Raw genomic sequence first — 16,971 nt, 5'->3', positions numbered from 1 at the left:
ACAATATTTGCAGGACCTCCGAGGGTACTCAAGACGCTGCTGACAACGTCAAAGCAGCAAGCAGCAGAATCTTCCGTTTAATTTTTTGAAACGTGGACAAAACGGAGGAAGTATCCTTTGCTTGATTCTCCACGGCTACAAAAAAAAAAAAACAACAACAAACCGCTTTGTTTTTCATCACGTTTCTTTACCTGTTTCACCATCGCAGAACCTTTAAAAGGAGTTACAACACCAAACCGGGATGGCTGGGGCATGAGGAGGAGCACTAGGATAGTCTTTATTTTTTTATTGAATTCAAATTACAGCATCGCCTCTTTACTTTTTTATTGAGTTAAAATTATATTATCTTTCAGTGATATAAAAATTGGCTTCCGCACCCCATTTCTTTTTTGGAGGGCAATAAAGAGTTTTCTCTAACCCCAGAGCAAGATTCTAGCGATTTCCGGGACTGGCGCTGCGCAGCTCCTACTGTGTCCAACAGGGGGCGCTGGGCATGAACCTGCGCCGCCGCTCAGCGCCGCTTCACATCTGAGTCGGGTTCCAGCCCCGGAAGGCGAGAGCCGCTCGCAGGGTCGAGTACAGAGCTTTAGTCTTCGTGGATAAAAAGAGATTAAAGGCTAAATTCTTTTTTTGGTATATGTGTGTGTGCGTGTGTGTGTGTGTGCGCGTGTGTGCGCGCGCGCGCGTGGGGGGGGTTGGTTATCAATTTTAACCAACTACGAAAATGTAGAGCTTTTTATCCTTTGATGTTCTCATAAAGAAACTCCTATCGGATGAGAAATTATACTGTTTCTGAGCCAACACTGCAGCTATAGTGTGTGGAAAATTATTTAATTAAAAATATATTTTTCCATCTGTTCACATGATCTTTTTAGAAGTACTTAAAAAGCTGACACTGATCCCTTTGGCCTATTAACCCTGACCCAAGTTTCAAATACCTTTAACTATATCGAAGGCCTTTCTATTAATTTGAAGGAGAAAAAAAAGGAGACCCAAATATTTAAATCACCCCTAAATATTACTCCTCTGCACTCTCCCGCCCCGCCCTTTCTTTAAACAGGGTCTTTTATGTGAGTGACACATTTCACACTTCCGAGTCTGCAAAGCCAGGTATAAATGACAAGGATTGGCTCTAAATAATAATAATAATAAAATTTAATTTGGGACTACGTAACACCCAAGTACAGTATAAGAAAAAATCTAAAAAAAATTGTAATCCACCCACCCCCCCACCCAACTAAAAAAAAAAAACCCTTCACCTGTATTTAAATAGCGTGTCTTTAATTACAGCAGTTGGGGATGCATGAGGCTGAAATGAAATTAGCAGTCATTACCAGTCCTTTAACTCTGTGGTGCTTTTGATCAGCACTAAATTAGCTTTCCAGTCCTAACAAAGGCTCTACAGCAAGCAGTGGGCTGTAAATAAGACAGCGTGACCTGCCCTCAACACCTTTTCTCTTGTCAATCATAGCTCTATGATTCAGCCCAAGATTAACCTTTATCTACCAAATTTTAAAAAAAGAAAAAAGAAGGAAAGAAAGAAGAAAAAGAAAAAAGAGAAAGAAGGCGGGAAGGAAAGCCCTGAGCACCACACGTCGCAGTAACAGAGGTTCCCAAGAGCCCCCTTAAAATTGTATTATAATGAGCCCGTGTCAGAATCTGCAATTTCTAAATCACCCCTTCCTACTCCACCCCCCTACACCTCTCGAGTATATCAGAAGAGTCAGAATGCGATTCAGGTAGGCAAGGAATCCTACCCCCTCCCCCGCCCGCAGTGGCTAATTGGGCGTGGACCACCCTCCATAAGTCAATTTGCCATTAGCCTGTCCTCCTCTATTAGTCTAACAAGATTTCAGAAGAGGGGGGGATGTTTGAGGAGGAAACATCGGTGAGTTTAAGACGTATACATAAGTTCCTAGGCCGAAAACAATCCATTTACTCCACGCATAGTCTCTAGTTTCTAAGTCTGCGGAGGAAAAAAAACAAGAGCAATAACAAAAACCCAGCTGCTTTTCCGAGCCCTGCATTACGAAAGTAAAACACTGGTTCAAGCTGCCATCAGAGGGCGCCCGAGAGCAAGCCCTGTCACCCGCGCGCGACTTCCCGCAGAACCCTCCCACCTCCCAGCTTCGCCATGCTCTGTAATTCCTTCTCCCAGGTAATGTTTCCCGCTTAGCCCGCCCCCTTGCATTTCTACCCCCTCCATGTCAATCTCATAAAAATCGAGGTATCGCCATGTCTCCTTCTTGTTTTGCGACCTCCCCCACCCCTAACCACCACCAAAATAGTGAAGACGCCGATGGAAGTAGCAACCCCTGAATGAGATGTACCTTTCGAATCAGATCACTCTTTCCATTCTAGTAACATTGGTCTGGAAGAGGTTCTTTGTGGGAGTGAAATGCTAGAGTTTAACATGTTAAAGATGGAAGCCTGCATTTTTCATTAGTGGGTTTCCTTCTGGGGGCTCACGGATCTATGCCTTCATTTTCACAGGAAAAGAAACACACCCTGGCAAGACCACTGATTGTGTTCAGTATCAACACCGTCCAGAATAGAATAAAATGTCATCTCATTTCTGCATTTGTTAAAGAAATCTAAATGAGCATTTAATTCCAAAAGTTAACGCTTTCAGACGTAAATCTGCCAGTGTTAAATGACTGCCACACAGGGTGTATTTCCAGATCTCTTAAAGGTCAAAAGCAAAAAAAAAAAAAAAAAAAAAAAAAAAAAAAAAAAAAAACCAGAATGAGTGGGGAAGAAAGTGAGGTGGGGGGAGGAGTGAGCCAGCAGTGGATGTCAAAGTTGGGTTGCAAGCTACTTACATGTCCATGCCAGATCAGGGTGTTGTCTTGTAGCAGTTTGATTGGCAGGTAAAAAAGCGAAAGAACGTGAGGGCTCCCTGAGCCTCTTGTCAGCCCAAGCTTGATCACTTCTCACCGGACAGAACGAGTTGAAGGAGCTTGCAGTTCCCCTCTCGTCCTTCATCCAAAGCACCGTGAATCCATTTCGGCTTTTCTTCCCCCCAGTCTTTCCATCAGCCTCCTGGCTTCACCCGCATCGCCTTACACCAGCCTCCAAGACCTAGCCTAGCTTTGCCACTGCAATCCCCTGCAACAAGAAAAATCGTTTATGGCTTAAAACCCCAAATGGCTGATTTTTTAAAAGAGAGAGAGAGAGAGGGAGAGGGAGAGAGAGAAGAGAGAGAGGGTGAGGGGGAGAGAGAGGGGGAGCGAGAAGAATGCACCCAGAGAACAACAAAAAAGTCAGTTATCCTAACACTGCTCTGTCCCCCCACCGTACAGAAGAAGAATAAAAAAAAAAAAGCTTTATGTTTTTTCAGTGGGTATTCAAAGATAATTTGATGCCATTGTTTCTGCTACAGATGGTTCTTTTAAATACAATAACACGGCTCTTTGTGCGGGCTACCCACAATAAAAATCGAAAGCGTTCCCCTGAATAACCATTTTGTTCTCTCTTGTATGGGGCCAACAAAAGATGCCGTGAGGTAATGGGTTCTGTTTATTGAAGGCATAGAATAGGGGTTTGATAAAGATTTTTTTAAAGCAGAAGACCTTGCAAGGTCGGGCTGATCTCTTCATATTTTTTTATTAAAATATTTGTCCAATAGATTATTCCTTGGTGCAGCTGCAGGTTCCCTCCTCAATTCTTAATCAGCCCAAACATCTGTCTCTTTGAGGAGGCTTTTAAAAATCTACAATTGTATCATTGCTGCAGTAACCTTATCAAACCCTGAGTTTTTAGGCTCAGTACAGGCAAAGGCAATGAAGTTTCAATTCTATTTGGTCCTGATGGGGTGAGGCGGAGGGTTGGGGGAGCGGAGATAAGCAACCCCAGATAGAGTGACTGAAAAAAAAAATGAGGCTTTCCTCTCCCCCCACTGCCTGGTTGGCTGTGCACAACTGTATGAGCCAGACACACGGATCACTGAGGGCTTCTTTCATCCCGAGGTGTTTCTCCTCATCTTTGCAAGCCCCCACCAGTATGCGCAGGCTACACGGGGCTAGGCATGTTTTCTGACCATACTCGCCCTCTCCTCCAGCAAGGTCTCCAATTCTGGAAAACCTAGGATGGGAGCCCAGTGGGAGGAGTGGAACCGGCTAAAGGTTACTCTCCAGCACCCAGAAGGTCCTACTCTTGGCTCTCTTTGATTTATCATTAGCTAGCTTTGACTCACTGATTGCAGCCACGCGAGGGACTGGTGGCCACAGCCCTCCTGTTACAGCACCCTACCCCTCATTGCTCTTCCAGCCACTGGCTTCCTCCCTCTCAGCTCCACAGACAGCATCCGCCTCCTCTCCCCAGGGAAGCCCTGCCACCTAGACCCCCGAGGTCTGTATCAACTTTGAGAGAGCATGAGGACTCGGCAGTGAGGGCGCTGCAGGGGACGGTGTTAGTGACTGAATAGGTTTGTCCACCTTTCTATAGGAATTGATGCCAGGGCTCTCTGGGCCTCCAGTAGCCCAGAGCGGCAGTAATCCACTTTCGTGACTCCTGCTCTGTGTGTCGTCACTTGTGGCAAGACAACAGTGTGGAAAAATGGCTTTAATCTGAAAAACACTTTTCACTGGATTCTCTACCTCTGTCCTCACCCAGTTCATTTCCCCTTGATAAACACTCAAGCAAATCCCTTGGCGTAACTGATCTCACTACTTTCCCTTTTGGAAACAATTACGTTATTGGTTTGTAATTGGTCTGGAGTCATCTAATAAGGAATTTTCATGGACTATCACTTCAACACCAAGTAAAGCCTTTCCTATGAAGCTGGAAAAACAAAGACATCAAAACAGAAAATAAAGTAATTTTTCACATGGTTGTTTCCCAAAAATTCATTTTGTATCTCAGGATAGAGTCCAATCTCAGAAAAAAATGAAATTCAAGACAATACTAAAAAAGTTATGCAGCTTCCAATACTCTCTGGATCAAGAAAAATGTTTCTGTAAAAGTGAGAGTGCATTGGGGGTAGAAGGGACGTGAAGAGGGCAAATCAAGTGACTTTCAACAGAACAGGCTAAGGAGCGTGAATTTGTTACTTGTGGTATTGTAGGAGAGGGTAGGGACATTATGCAAAATTCAATCAATACTAGAAGCTTCTTCCAACTAAAGGTGGAATGGGGGAGGGTGAATGTAAAATGTTTTAGGCAGTTCTTGTGTCATATATATTTTTCGGATATCAAAACTTACAAAGGATGCACTAACTGGAAAAAAAGCCATTTTCTTTTTTACCACAACCTGAAAGAAGAATCTGAACTGCTGTCTTCTTTCCACTGAGGGGTTTTGGGCGGAGTCTAAGACTGTAAGATAGGAGTGCACCAGCGAGTAGCCCAAGGTGAGCCAAGGTGAGGAAACCTGGTGTGTCTTATTACTTGGATCTATTCAATCCCAGCCATAAGAAAGTTAAAAATCCCTCAATTGACCTCGCTCTCCTGTGGGAGATCAGGGAGACATAATTTTTTAGGCAAGTCAGCAAAAGTTGTCTCAAAAACTGTAATGCAATGACATCTCATCTGACATAGGGAAAGACAGCATTTAACTAAAAAACGTAGAGCGTGAAGATGCAAGGTGCGGGGCCAAACTGACCAACTGTCTTGACAGATGAGGTGGTCAGGAACCAGTAGTCTACAACTGGAAAACTGCCTTTAAAAAACAAACAGTAAACAAACAAAAACACTTTCTGAATCCAGAGGGCACTGGCTGGAGCAAACACACATCACGGAGACGATGCTGGTCGTAGAGATGGCGTTCTCACGGGGTTGGGAAATTTATGGGCATTTATGTACAGGTGGCTCTGAATTGCAGACTTTACTGTTCAGGAGCGCTCTGGAGCCAAAGCTGCACCCCCAATTTTGCAAGCGCCTGGCTGGGGAGACGTGGAGGGTGGGGTTTTCCCCTCACCCTCCGACTGGGACGTCGGTGAATACTCGCCATTCCGCACAGACGACCTGGACTGAGGAAGGAAAAGAAAGGGGAAAAGGACAGGCGGACAGAGAGGGCGGGAGGGAGGCAGGAAAGGTAAAGCGGGGAGGTCACAGAGAGGGACTTAGGCGGACTGATGGCGGCGAGGCCCAGCCCGAGGGGCTCCGGGGCGTTTCTGAGTCGCGAGTGCTGCTGGTGAGGAAACGCGATACGCACGATCGGGGTCTGGCGGTCCCGGTGACCCGAGGGCCAGGCGCACGCGTTCCGCACGGAGGGCAGCGTGTCGCGCTTCGCTGTCCACCGCCTTGAAGCGGCCCCCACGCCCTGACCGGCCGCCTCTGCGCTCCGCACGTGGACAGACGGGCCCAGGCGCCCGGAACCCCCGGCCTCGGCCTCCGGGGCCGCCTCCCGCGACGCGCGCGCTCCCGCCCCCTCCACCGGCGCCGACCGCGGGGAAAGCGCGGCTCCGGCGGGCGCGGCTGCGTCCCACTTTCGGCGGGAGGTGTAGACACGCGGGGCTTCTAAATACACCCGGAGATGACGAGCGTGTAACCGAACACGAGTCACTCGTTCACTTGGCAACAAAACGACGCGACACCCCACTAGGCCGCACTTCGGGGTGTCCGGGGGCCGCGGCGGGCGACGCCCACGCCGAGCGCGACCTGCCGCGGGACGTGGCTCCAAGGCACACGCCAGCTGCGAACCTTCAGCCCGGGCACGCGCGCGCGAGGGGACTGGAAGCCGCCTTTCCCGAAGCTCTAGAAGCGGCTTCCGCGGCCGCCCCGGGGGCTGTGGGGACCCGAGGAGAAGCGCGTCCTGGCGGGCCGGGCCCGGCTTCCGGGCGCTCCGGGCTCGGAGGGGCGGGGCGGCCGGGTCGCGTCTGGCGGCGTGGGGGAGCGGGGGCGCGGCCGGCGGGCGGAAGGGGCTGCCCGGCGCCCCCCGGAACTGCGCCCCCACGCGGCCGCGGCCCCCAGGCCTAGCGCGGCCCTCCCCGCGCCCCTTCCCCACGCGCCTCCGCGGGCTCGTGCTGCTCCGAGGCGCGGGCGGGCGCTCCCTGGCTCGAGGCTCCAGTGCGGAAATGAATCTGGAACCGTCTGTCCCTCCGGGCGCACAGGGCGACCCCTGGTTCGCTCCCCGCACCCCGTGGGCGGATCGGCGAGCCCGGGAGAGCCTCTCCGGAGCGCGGGACGCGCGGGGGCTCGCGTGGAAACCCGGGTGGGGAGGGCACGGGCGGCTCGCGGCCGCCTGTCTGCCGAGGGCCTGCTCTCACCCCGCTCGCCCCTCGAACCCCGAGGCTCCCTCTGTTTCCCGCTCTGGGACTAGAAAAGGGTGTCACTAAGTGCACACCTAGAGGTAGAAGCAAGGCCTCGGAGAGCCTTCCAGGCCCTTTAGTTCTTTTGTTGTCTACAAAATGAAGCGATACGTACAAGCGCGCTTTGTCTCCGTGTGTTAAAGTGTTAGTTTTAAAATGCTGAACACTTAAAGTAGGCCACAGATTTTGTGACCCTTCTTTTCAGTTTCTTATTAACGATATATCCAGTGTTTGAACACATGGACCTATCTCTGGTCTCTCACCTGTCTCGTGTTTCTCTGGCATATCCTTACCAGGACCACGCTTTGAAAAGAGCTTCTTGCATCAATCCGAGATAAATTAACTCGGTCTTTTGGGGGGGTAAAATATTAATGTCATCTGTTGGACTTCAAGAACCGTGGAAACTAAGGCCATTTTCCAAATGCACACCTTCTGCATATTGTCATTACCAGTACCTAGTTGGATCTGCTGGATTTATAGTCTCCAAACCGAAATTCACATGCGGCAACCCCATGAACCCAACTGTAGACTCAGTGCCATATCTGTACATAAAAGTTGGAAAAGACATCTCAAAGTGTAATGGTGATTTTTTTATTTTTCTAATTCATATGCCCAACAATAGGCAGCTGGTTTGGGTGGCTTACTGATACGTCCTTAAAGAGAATAAGTATTGTGGTGAATGTGGAGAGAAAAGGAGAATGCATTTTGGGTTTTGGCAGTGGCAAGGAATTAATGATCCAAAGAAACTGATTCCAGGAATTTTTGTTCATACCTTCCCCTCCAGCTCCTCCTAACACTCTCCCTTCACCCTCGAAGAAAGGGCAGCATTTCTATTTGCTTGCGAGTGAAAGAAGAAAGGAACTAATCTTTAATGAGTACCTATTATGTACCAGATACTTTCTCTTATTTACTTCTCATAATAATACTATAAAATTGGAATTATTATACTTCCCCTCACCCCAACATCCCTTCATTACAGACTAAAGGAAGATTCAGCTAGGTTAAGTATCTGTGGTTTCACAGCTGGGAAACAGCAGATCTGGGTCTCGAATCTACCTCTGTAACTTTAAAACCTAGTCTGGTCGTTAGAATCCGGTAGACTGAGTCCCCACAGACTCAAGCAAGCATCATTGGTTGCTGACTCTTGTGGGTATGAGAGAAAAAATTATTATGAACGAGTTTGTTGTGGGCTTGTCTTTTTCTTCTCTCCTATCTCTAGAAGGAAGCCTCTTAATTCTGGCTCCCCTTAGGATCTTTTGGCTGCAGAGAGATTGACTAAAAGCAGTAACGTAAAAGTCTGTGTCTTTTTCCATACCAGAGTTAGGCCTAGAGTTTAAACTGAGTTTTCAGAATGTAGGTCTCAATTGGCATTAGTTCTAAGGCTACCCATAGGCTGGCTTCATCCAGGTAATGATTCCATGAGGACAGACTCACGTAGGTCAAACTGAGTATCACTCTTAAAACCCTAGCCTCAGAAACCCAAAGGATGGGAGGGAAAAATAGTAGTAGCAGAACGCATGACTGCTAATTAACCTTATTAACATCTGCAAACCAGTGAACATTTATACTTTTATTTTTTCAGGAAGGCAATTACAATTTTTTCCTTTTATTAACTACCTTCCCCCACCCTTGATAGTCACCTGTATCAAAACTGCCCTTTAAAAGGTCAGGAGAAATTATTTTAAAACATTCAAATATAAAAAAGTATTGTTATTTTAATGGGCACTGTGAATAGTTTAATTTGTATCTTGTATTAAATTAAACATATGGTGAACAGGGTATAATAGATTTTCTCTAATTTTGCTGCCAGTGTGGCAGCAGCAGCCAGTTACTCTCACCAGCAGACTTGTCAGTGGTTTGTTTACTAGCTTATTTGAATTAAAATAAAGCTTCGCTTCTGCTGACTGCACATCATTATCTATGAGACCATAATCCTGCTAGCAAATCCTATATCTTCCAGAACTGGCTCTTTTGTTTGGGATTACTGAGAGCTTAGCCTATAACAAAGAGGAATAAGGCATCCCTCTCATCCTCATAATTAAGTGTGGGGACTAATTTAGAAACAAACCCAGAAAGATGTACTATTTGGAGTTATATTTCTATACAGAATAGGGGAGAAACGGGATAGGCCAAACACCTGATTGTTAACAGAATGTTTAAACTATTAAGCAAGTGTACTACAGGAATCCAGCTTGTTAAAATTAAGAGCAACAGCAAATAAGGCATTGATGGCCTCTGCACGGGGCAGTAATTCTGTATGAGGGATCTGAAGGTATGTTTGGGAAGAGGAAGTATCAGGGTGTCAAGCTGGAGAAGATGTGCTGTGTGCTTCCTCAACGCCATTTATTTTCTTCTTTCATTATTCTAACAAGCTGCACCATTAAGAGTTATTGTTGTGAGCAGAGCTGTTAAAATGCCGAATAAAAATAACAGAATACTTTTTTATTCACTGGAACAGATGTAACTTTTGAAAATTTTCACTGGAAATGGTTAACATTTTACTTCCAAGGTGCATGTAATTTATCAGAAAGAAAAGAATAGGTGATTTCCTGGCCCTTTCCGTGGCTCAAAACAAACCTCCATGTATCCTTATAGCCCAATTCTATCTGTATTTGAGGAGATAATTTTACAAATAGGATGTATATAAAAACAGATTTTACTATCTACCGTCCATATATAAACTGATGCCTGTTACTTAAAGAAGAGAGAAAACACAAGGGTTGATTTATCAATGTCTTCAACATTAATTGTCACAGATGGGAATTCTGAGAACCTCTGTGAAACCAAACCAGACTCTGGCGAATTATAAAGCAGATCCTTAGACTTTAAAAACATTTAGGCAAAGTGACAGTTCAGAACATCTGTTAGCCTTCTGTCTGAGTATAAACTAGATGTCATGGAGTGCACAGCTGTAGGCATTTTAGGCTTTTTTTGCCAACATCTGTCACAGCAGTACAATAATATAGGTAATTATCAACACCTTATATAAACTGTTTGCTATTTTAATTTTTAGAAAGAGTAAAATTAGTGTTACAGTCCTTGGCAAAAATAATTGAGATGAATATAATCATCTTTATCTAAAGATGAATAAATGATCTGATCAGTCTTTGAAAAGCACACATTTTAAATATTTTCTGCAGCCAATATGGGTATTATATCATTTTTAAAAGCAAAAATCGTAAGCGATCTTGTTTTTGAAAAATAAAAGAAAAATAAAGACAAAGTAATGTAAAGGAAAAGGAAGAAAGGCGCCAATAATTTGCTATCCAGAGCAACCAAAGGTGATATGATTTGTGGTAAAAAGATAGCATTTGTTAATCCCACATACTGTGGCATTTATTTCATCTTCATAAACGTTAAAAATTTGTTTTATAATGTAATTATAGCATAATCTAGAGTGGTGAATTGTTTTAAAAATTGCCTTCCTCTATCTTCTCCTAGCCCTAGAATTTTTGTGGATACATGGCAAATAAACCTGTCATTCATATTCTGTCACCTTAGTTAATTTGAAAAGGGTTAGCTCCCCATGTAAGTCTCAGGACCCTTTATTCCATTAATACCACCTATGAATCATCCATAGTGTCTATCCTGAGGTACTGGGCGTTACTGTCTCATACCGGATTCTCTTGACCTATACCATCGTTGCTTCCCAGTCTAAAGAACTCAGAGCAGCAAGACTATATTCCAAAGCACTTGTTCTGGGGAAGATGCCAGTCAATAATGTCTTATTGAAAGACCAGGTCCAGCTAGAGGAAATAAAGGAATCGAGCTGCAGTTTGATTTCATCATCTAAACATGCAATGTAATCTTAACCAATTCATTACACACCCCTTTTGTTTCCACTACAAAAGGGATGTTACCTTTGTCAGAGGTTGTAATTCCAGTATGTTCAAGCAAAGACAAGGGAGAAATTGAAAAAGTGCTATCAATTCTACCCACAGCCAGGAAGAGCCATAGGGTCAGAAGGCCATTGTCACTGCCCCATGTACAGTTCAGACTGAACTACAGATAGCTAAAGTTTCCACTGTGCTAGAAAGACATAATAAAGGAGAGTCACAGGACATACCGAGTAAGAATAGGAGTAGGAAATCATCTTTGAACACATTTGGTTTAATATATATAAAGTTGAGCCAAATGGTTGTCTCTATTTGGCAATAGTTGTGGATTCTTAAAAGTATGCTTTCTTAGAATAATCTTGTGGAGGAGGCAAATTCAATTCACTATGGCAAAAACAATGAGTCAAAAATTTCAGCATTCATAATCTAAAGGTCTAGGAAAGGTTAAAGGGGAAAGGGAAGAAGGAGGTAAATATAGCTATAGAGGGCAGACAGCCTGGCCCAAAAGGAAGGATTAAGAACGAAGAAGGTGACTCAAAACAAAGAAGAAGAAAAAGAAAATGCGATAGATGGGGAGGAGCAAAAGAGGATATTAATTATCAAATGGAGTATTAGAGACCAATTTAAAATTTAGGGCCTGTGAGTCTCAGTACTTCCTAAAGAGTGTTCCCCTGTACGAAATGCGTCTTAGAGAAAACATTTTAAAATAATACATTAGTGGTATGGTTTTGAAGCCTGTTAAAGGGGTTCACTTGATACTCCTCAATGTTATATTTCTTTACCAGTGAGGAAAACTCAATGTATTTTGAGGTCTAGAAAAGGAGAAAAAAGAGAAAGTAAACCATTTTCCAAACAACTTGGAAAATATCTTGTTTTGATAATGAACTTGACTCCTTAAGGACATTACTTGCTTTCATCTGGTTTTAAATATTTGGAACTAAGTAATGAAATAAGGATATCTGCAAATATTAGATATTTGAGTGAACTTCAAAAATCATTAGACTAATCATTCTTTACTAAAGTTAAGCTTATAAGAAAATACATATTACTTCAGAGTTTACATTGTGCAAATGAAGGCACATGCTCGGCGCTCTTGGATAAGAACAGGACTTTGTTGTGGTCCAGTTACATTTTGAAGATTACCTGCTAGAAGTCAGCTAGCACATCCACCCTCCGACACGCACAGTTTGCCGTCAGCCTGGCTCTCATCTTCTCCCCTCTTTTGTGCTACCGCCTCCCCCGGCCTGTGCCCACCGCCCTCATCTTCCTTCATTAAGTGTCTTAATCCGGGCTGATCTTTCCTAGGTAGTGTCCTAGGCTTGCCCCATCCTTCAGCTTTTCAAAATCGGAAACAAATGGCTAATAGATGGATTCACCAAAATGTACTGATGACTGATAACATGTGCTTTTTCTTCAGTGTGACTAGCCTTATGCCATAAGCTCTTTGAAGGGGGGGTTGCGGATCTTGGCCATTTTTGTGTCCTCTGTGTCACTCAGCAGAGTGCCTTCTCCATAGCAAGTACTCATTAATTTGTAAGTGCATATTTGTTGAGTTTTGTGTTTTTCTCCCTAAATCTAGTCATAAATCACTGAGAGTATTTTTATTTATTTTAAAATTTTGGTGACTTATATTTTAGGTTCCACTAGCTAGAGATACAGTGGTCGGGTAGAATTAGAGTCTTTAAAAGTGATATTAATTTTTTCCCTATTAATGTTTATTATAAGCATAGTAAAGGGAAATTTTAAAATGAAGACGTAATCTGTAATATTACCTCCTTAATGCCATAAATAACTTAACATTTCTATATTCCTTTATCTTTGGCCCACAAATACTTAAAAATTATATTTGCAGAATACATTTATTTTTACATTTACTGTGTTTTGAAATTGAATTTGTCAGTAAAGGAGAGAGTCTGACTCTAAATATTAAAATTTCTAATGGTGGAATTTCAGGTCCCCACAAAAAGTCCGGGAAAGACATTTTTGGATTGGGGGCACCTTTTCAGAATTTTCTGTCAAACTAATACAAGGCCAGTGTCCGAAAATAGCTAATCTTTTATGATTTAAATCACGGGATCTTCAGTTGTAGAAGGGGAAATTGGAAGCATGGAATTTTGGGGACTTAAAGTAGTCCTGAGAGAAAGAGAAACTCCAAACTGAGATTTAATAGTCGCGATTAGCTCCCATTTTAACCGTTGTTAACTGGAGGTATTTATCTGTCCTTCCTGGACTCCATTTAGGAAAGAAAACCCCAGATCGCCGAGTTTTTCTGTCCTTATTACAAATATGTTCCTCATAATAGAGTTTTGTCAAAAGGGTTTGGATGCCTAGGCCATATTCACCAGCATGGAAAAAATTAATTTTCAGTCAGCCAGTTCTACCATCACCCTTGCAGGCAGCCCAAAGTCCTTCACGGAAGAAGCACTGGAATGTTTTGCTAATCAAGGATCATATTGGACATTTTCAAGTGTTATGGAATTAATATTTTTACCACTATCGAGCCAAAAAGATTTGGAATAACTGCCACAGTGCAGAGTTTAGCCTTGAACGTCCATTACCATCAAATAGGATGATTAGAAGAATACGAAAAAAAGTAGTTTATTAGACATATGCACTTGAATGCAGCCCATGTCTCTCCTTTCCCATACTCTGTTATGACTTTAATATTCACTGTGGTACCTATGTATTCGATAAGTAGTGATTCCCTTTCACACACACACACAGACACACACACACAGACACACACAGACACACACAGACACAGACACACACACAGACACACACAGACACACACACAGACACAGACACACACACACAGACACACACAGGCACACACACACATACAGACACACACAGACACACACACAGAGACACACAGACACAGACACACACAGAGACACAGACACACACACAGACACACACACACACAGACACACACAGACACACACACAGACACACACACAGACACACACACAGAGACACACAGACACGCACACACACACACACGCCACACTCTACATACTCCTGGACATCCAGTTGCAGGCGGCCGATTTGTTATGCTGTGCAGTTTAATCCACCATTTTTTCTTTAAGTAGGATGGCATTTAGAGCATTTTTCTTTCCTAATGTGAAACCAAAATCCTACAAGGCTGCCACCAATATGTAATATTATCAGTCTAAACATAGAAGGAGATTGCTTCCTTTTGAAGAGCTAGAGTTCCTAGGATCACAGAACAAGATCTTCTGGAATTCTCTGTCTTATAATTCAGCTTATCCCAAAGAGGCCAGGAAATCAGGCCACAGGCCAGGCAGAGAAAACTGTGCTACATAGAAAATGCAGAGCTGATTCCCATCTTGCACCTGCAGAATCTGCTGTCAGCTGTTCAATTCTAAGTTCTGTGGCTTTTCCCGACTCCTGCCTGTTGGCTGGCTAATTTATTAACTCCTTAATATCTGCAGCAAAGACAGCACAGGCAAATATTTATGGGACCAAGAAAAACACTAAAATGAAAGGGTGATTGAGCAGGCTGACTGAATTTCGTGTTTACTTCAAAGTCTAAGTGGTCGTTGCTGAGAATTGTTTCAACAGCTGCACATGGTCCAGAGTTGGCGTCTCAAAATTCAGCCTTGACTTTCTAGCCCAGGTCATTCATTCCACCTTCACCAGCCTGCTAGCCATTCAATACTTCATCCTCATTTTATGTTGCAGGCAAAAAGCCAACAAAAATGTGGTCACCTTTAAAAGGCTTTTGAACAGCAAGCACCTCCCTCCTTTCCCAGTTGTTCCTTGCCTTTGCACATTCCTAGTTAATGGGTTTTTAAAGCAGTTTCCCCAACTCTTTTGCTGCCACACACGGTCTTGCCTGGCATCCATGCAGCAAAAGGCTGTTCAAGAGGCTTTTAAATCCATTGTACTTCTTTGTGCCTTTCAACTGCTTACTCTTCAGGTAGGGGCTGGGTTTCTTGTTTAGCATGTTCCAAGCCATTTACAACAACTACTGCAAGAGTGAGGATAAAAATAAAAATAATAAATACGGTCATTTTACATGACGTTTAGGGGCCATGTTTGCAGTTTTCTGTTTGCAAAGGAATCTCATAGATATCCAACAGGAGGAACACTTTCAGGGAGTGCACAATTTTGGGTTTACATGTAAAGGTTAATAGAAGGTTTCTTTTCTTTCTTTCTTTCTTTTTCCTGAGATAGAGTCTCGCTCTGTCGCCAGGCGCCAGGCTGGAGTGCAGTGGTGCGATTTCGGCTCACTGCAACCTCCTCCTCCCGAGTTCAAGCAATTCTCCTGCCTCAGCCTCCCAAGTAGCTGGGACTTTTTCTTTGAGATGGTGTCTCATTCTGTCGCCAGGCTGGAGAGCAGTGGCATGATCTTGGCTCACTGCAACCTCCACCTCCCGGGTTCAAGCAATTCTCTTGCCTCAGCTTCCCAAGTAGCTGAGATGACAGGCATGTGCCACCACGCTCAGCTAATTTTGTATTTTTAGTAGAGACGAGGTTTCACCATGTTGATCAGGTTGGTCTCTTACTCCCGATCTCAGGTGATTCGCTCACCTCGGCCTCCCAAAGTGGTGGGATTACAGGTGTGGGCCACCGAGCCCGGCCCAGTTTCTTTTCTTTTTATGAGAATTAAAGTCCCCTGGTAAGTCCTGGGGCTTTAATTTGTTGAAACACTGATACACTATTAGGCTATTTGGAAATCCTTCTCCTTTGTTTGATCTTACCAAGAGAAAGAAACAAGAAAAGGTTGTAAATAACGGGCACTAGAAAACTTGAATTCTGGGAGTTGGCAAAGAGCTAAAGGTCTATATTTACATTTTTCTTTTAACAAGAATTTATTGTCTGCTGTGTGCCAGGAATTGTGCTTAGGCATGGGATGTAAAGATCAATAAGAAAGGCCAGCCGCGGTGGCTTAAGCCTGTAATCCCAGCACTTTGGGAGGGCAAGGCGGGCAGATCACGAGGTCAGGAGTTCGAGACCAGCCTGACCAATATGGTGAAACCCCGTCTCCACTAAAAATACAAAAATTAGCTGGGTGTGGTGGCGTGTGCCTGTAATCCCAACTACTCGGGAGGCTGAGGCAGGAGAATTGCTTGAACCCAGGAGGTGGAGGTTGCAGTGAGCCAAGATTGCGCCATTGCACTCCAGTCTGGGTGACAGAGCAAGACTCCATCTCAAAAAAAGATCTGTAAGAAATACCTTCTGTCCTAGATGAAGCTCACAGTCAAGTGAGAAGAAAGCAGAGTAAATAAGCTATTAATTAAATATGTATTTTGAGAAATAATGCTTTGTGGCTTTGCTTAAAATTAAAATGGTTTGCTTAACTCAGAGATAAGAAATCTAAGGTAGATAAATACGCTGCTAAAATTTGGAGTAAACAGGCAATTTCGCTCCTGGCCACTGAAAATAATAGTGACTTTCATTCTCTTTTAAAATACTGTAATTACAATTGGATATTCTTTTTTCAGGCCCTGTAATGCTGTATGCTTTATCTTCCACACTGAGACAAGTGATCTCATCATGTTGCCAAAATGAATTGAAGTTTTCCAAGCAATGAGGCCATTATAAATTATTCAAATACTTAAGTCTTATAATATGTTCCTTCTTCCTGGCTTTGTCCAGTAGGTGATATTTTACAGTAAGTTACAGAAAGCCAGATTAGCAAAGCCATTCAAAGATGAAACTGTCACAACTTTTCTTCTCCTCTGTGCTACTGCTATGCCTGGCACAAACTTTACATTTGAATTATTTTCCTATCATTTGTTTGTAGTTCTTTCTTCTCTGTAAAGAAGGGATCACACATTTACGCCTTATGACATCCCTCGTGCCTAACACGGTGCTTGGCACATAGCATAGGATTATGAATTACTGAACGAATGAACG

The 16,971-nt window shown here is 43.8% G+C and overlaps 1 long non-coding RNA gene across 11 annotated transcripts in view; it reads right to left on the bottom strand.

Moving 5' to 3' along the window:
* Window positions 1–16,971, bottom strand: part of LOC135270792 (uncharacterized) — a 718,673-nt gene that overhangs the window by 42,337 nt on the left and 659,365 nt on the right. For all 11 annotated transcript variants that reach the window (XR_010338923.1, XR_010338920.1, XR_010338921.1 and 8 more), the window contains one exon: window positions 2,823–3,108. This is a non-coding gene — a long non-coding RNA (uncharacterized LOC135270792). The remainder of the gene's footprint in view (window positions 1–2,822; window positions 3,109–16,971) is intronic.

Source organism: Aotus nancymaae, unplaced genomic scaffold (assembly GCF_030222135.1).
Source record: "Aotus nancymaae isolate 86718 unplaced genomic scaffold, 86718_ANA_hifiasm-v0.15.2.pri h1tg000067l, whole genome shotgun sequence".
In the NCBI taxonomy this organism is placed as follows: Eukaryota; Metazoa; Chordata; class Mammalia; order Primates; family Aotidae; genus Aotus; species Aotus nancymaae.
This window is presented reverse-complemented; position numbering and strand designations above follow the sequence as displayed.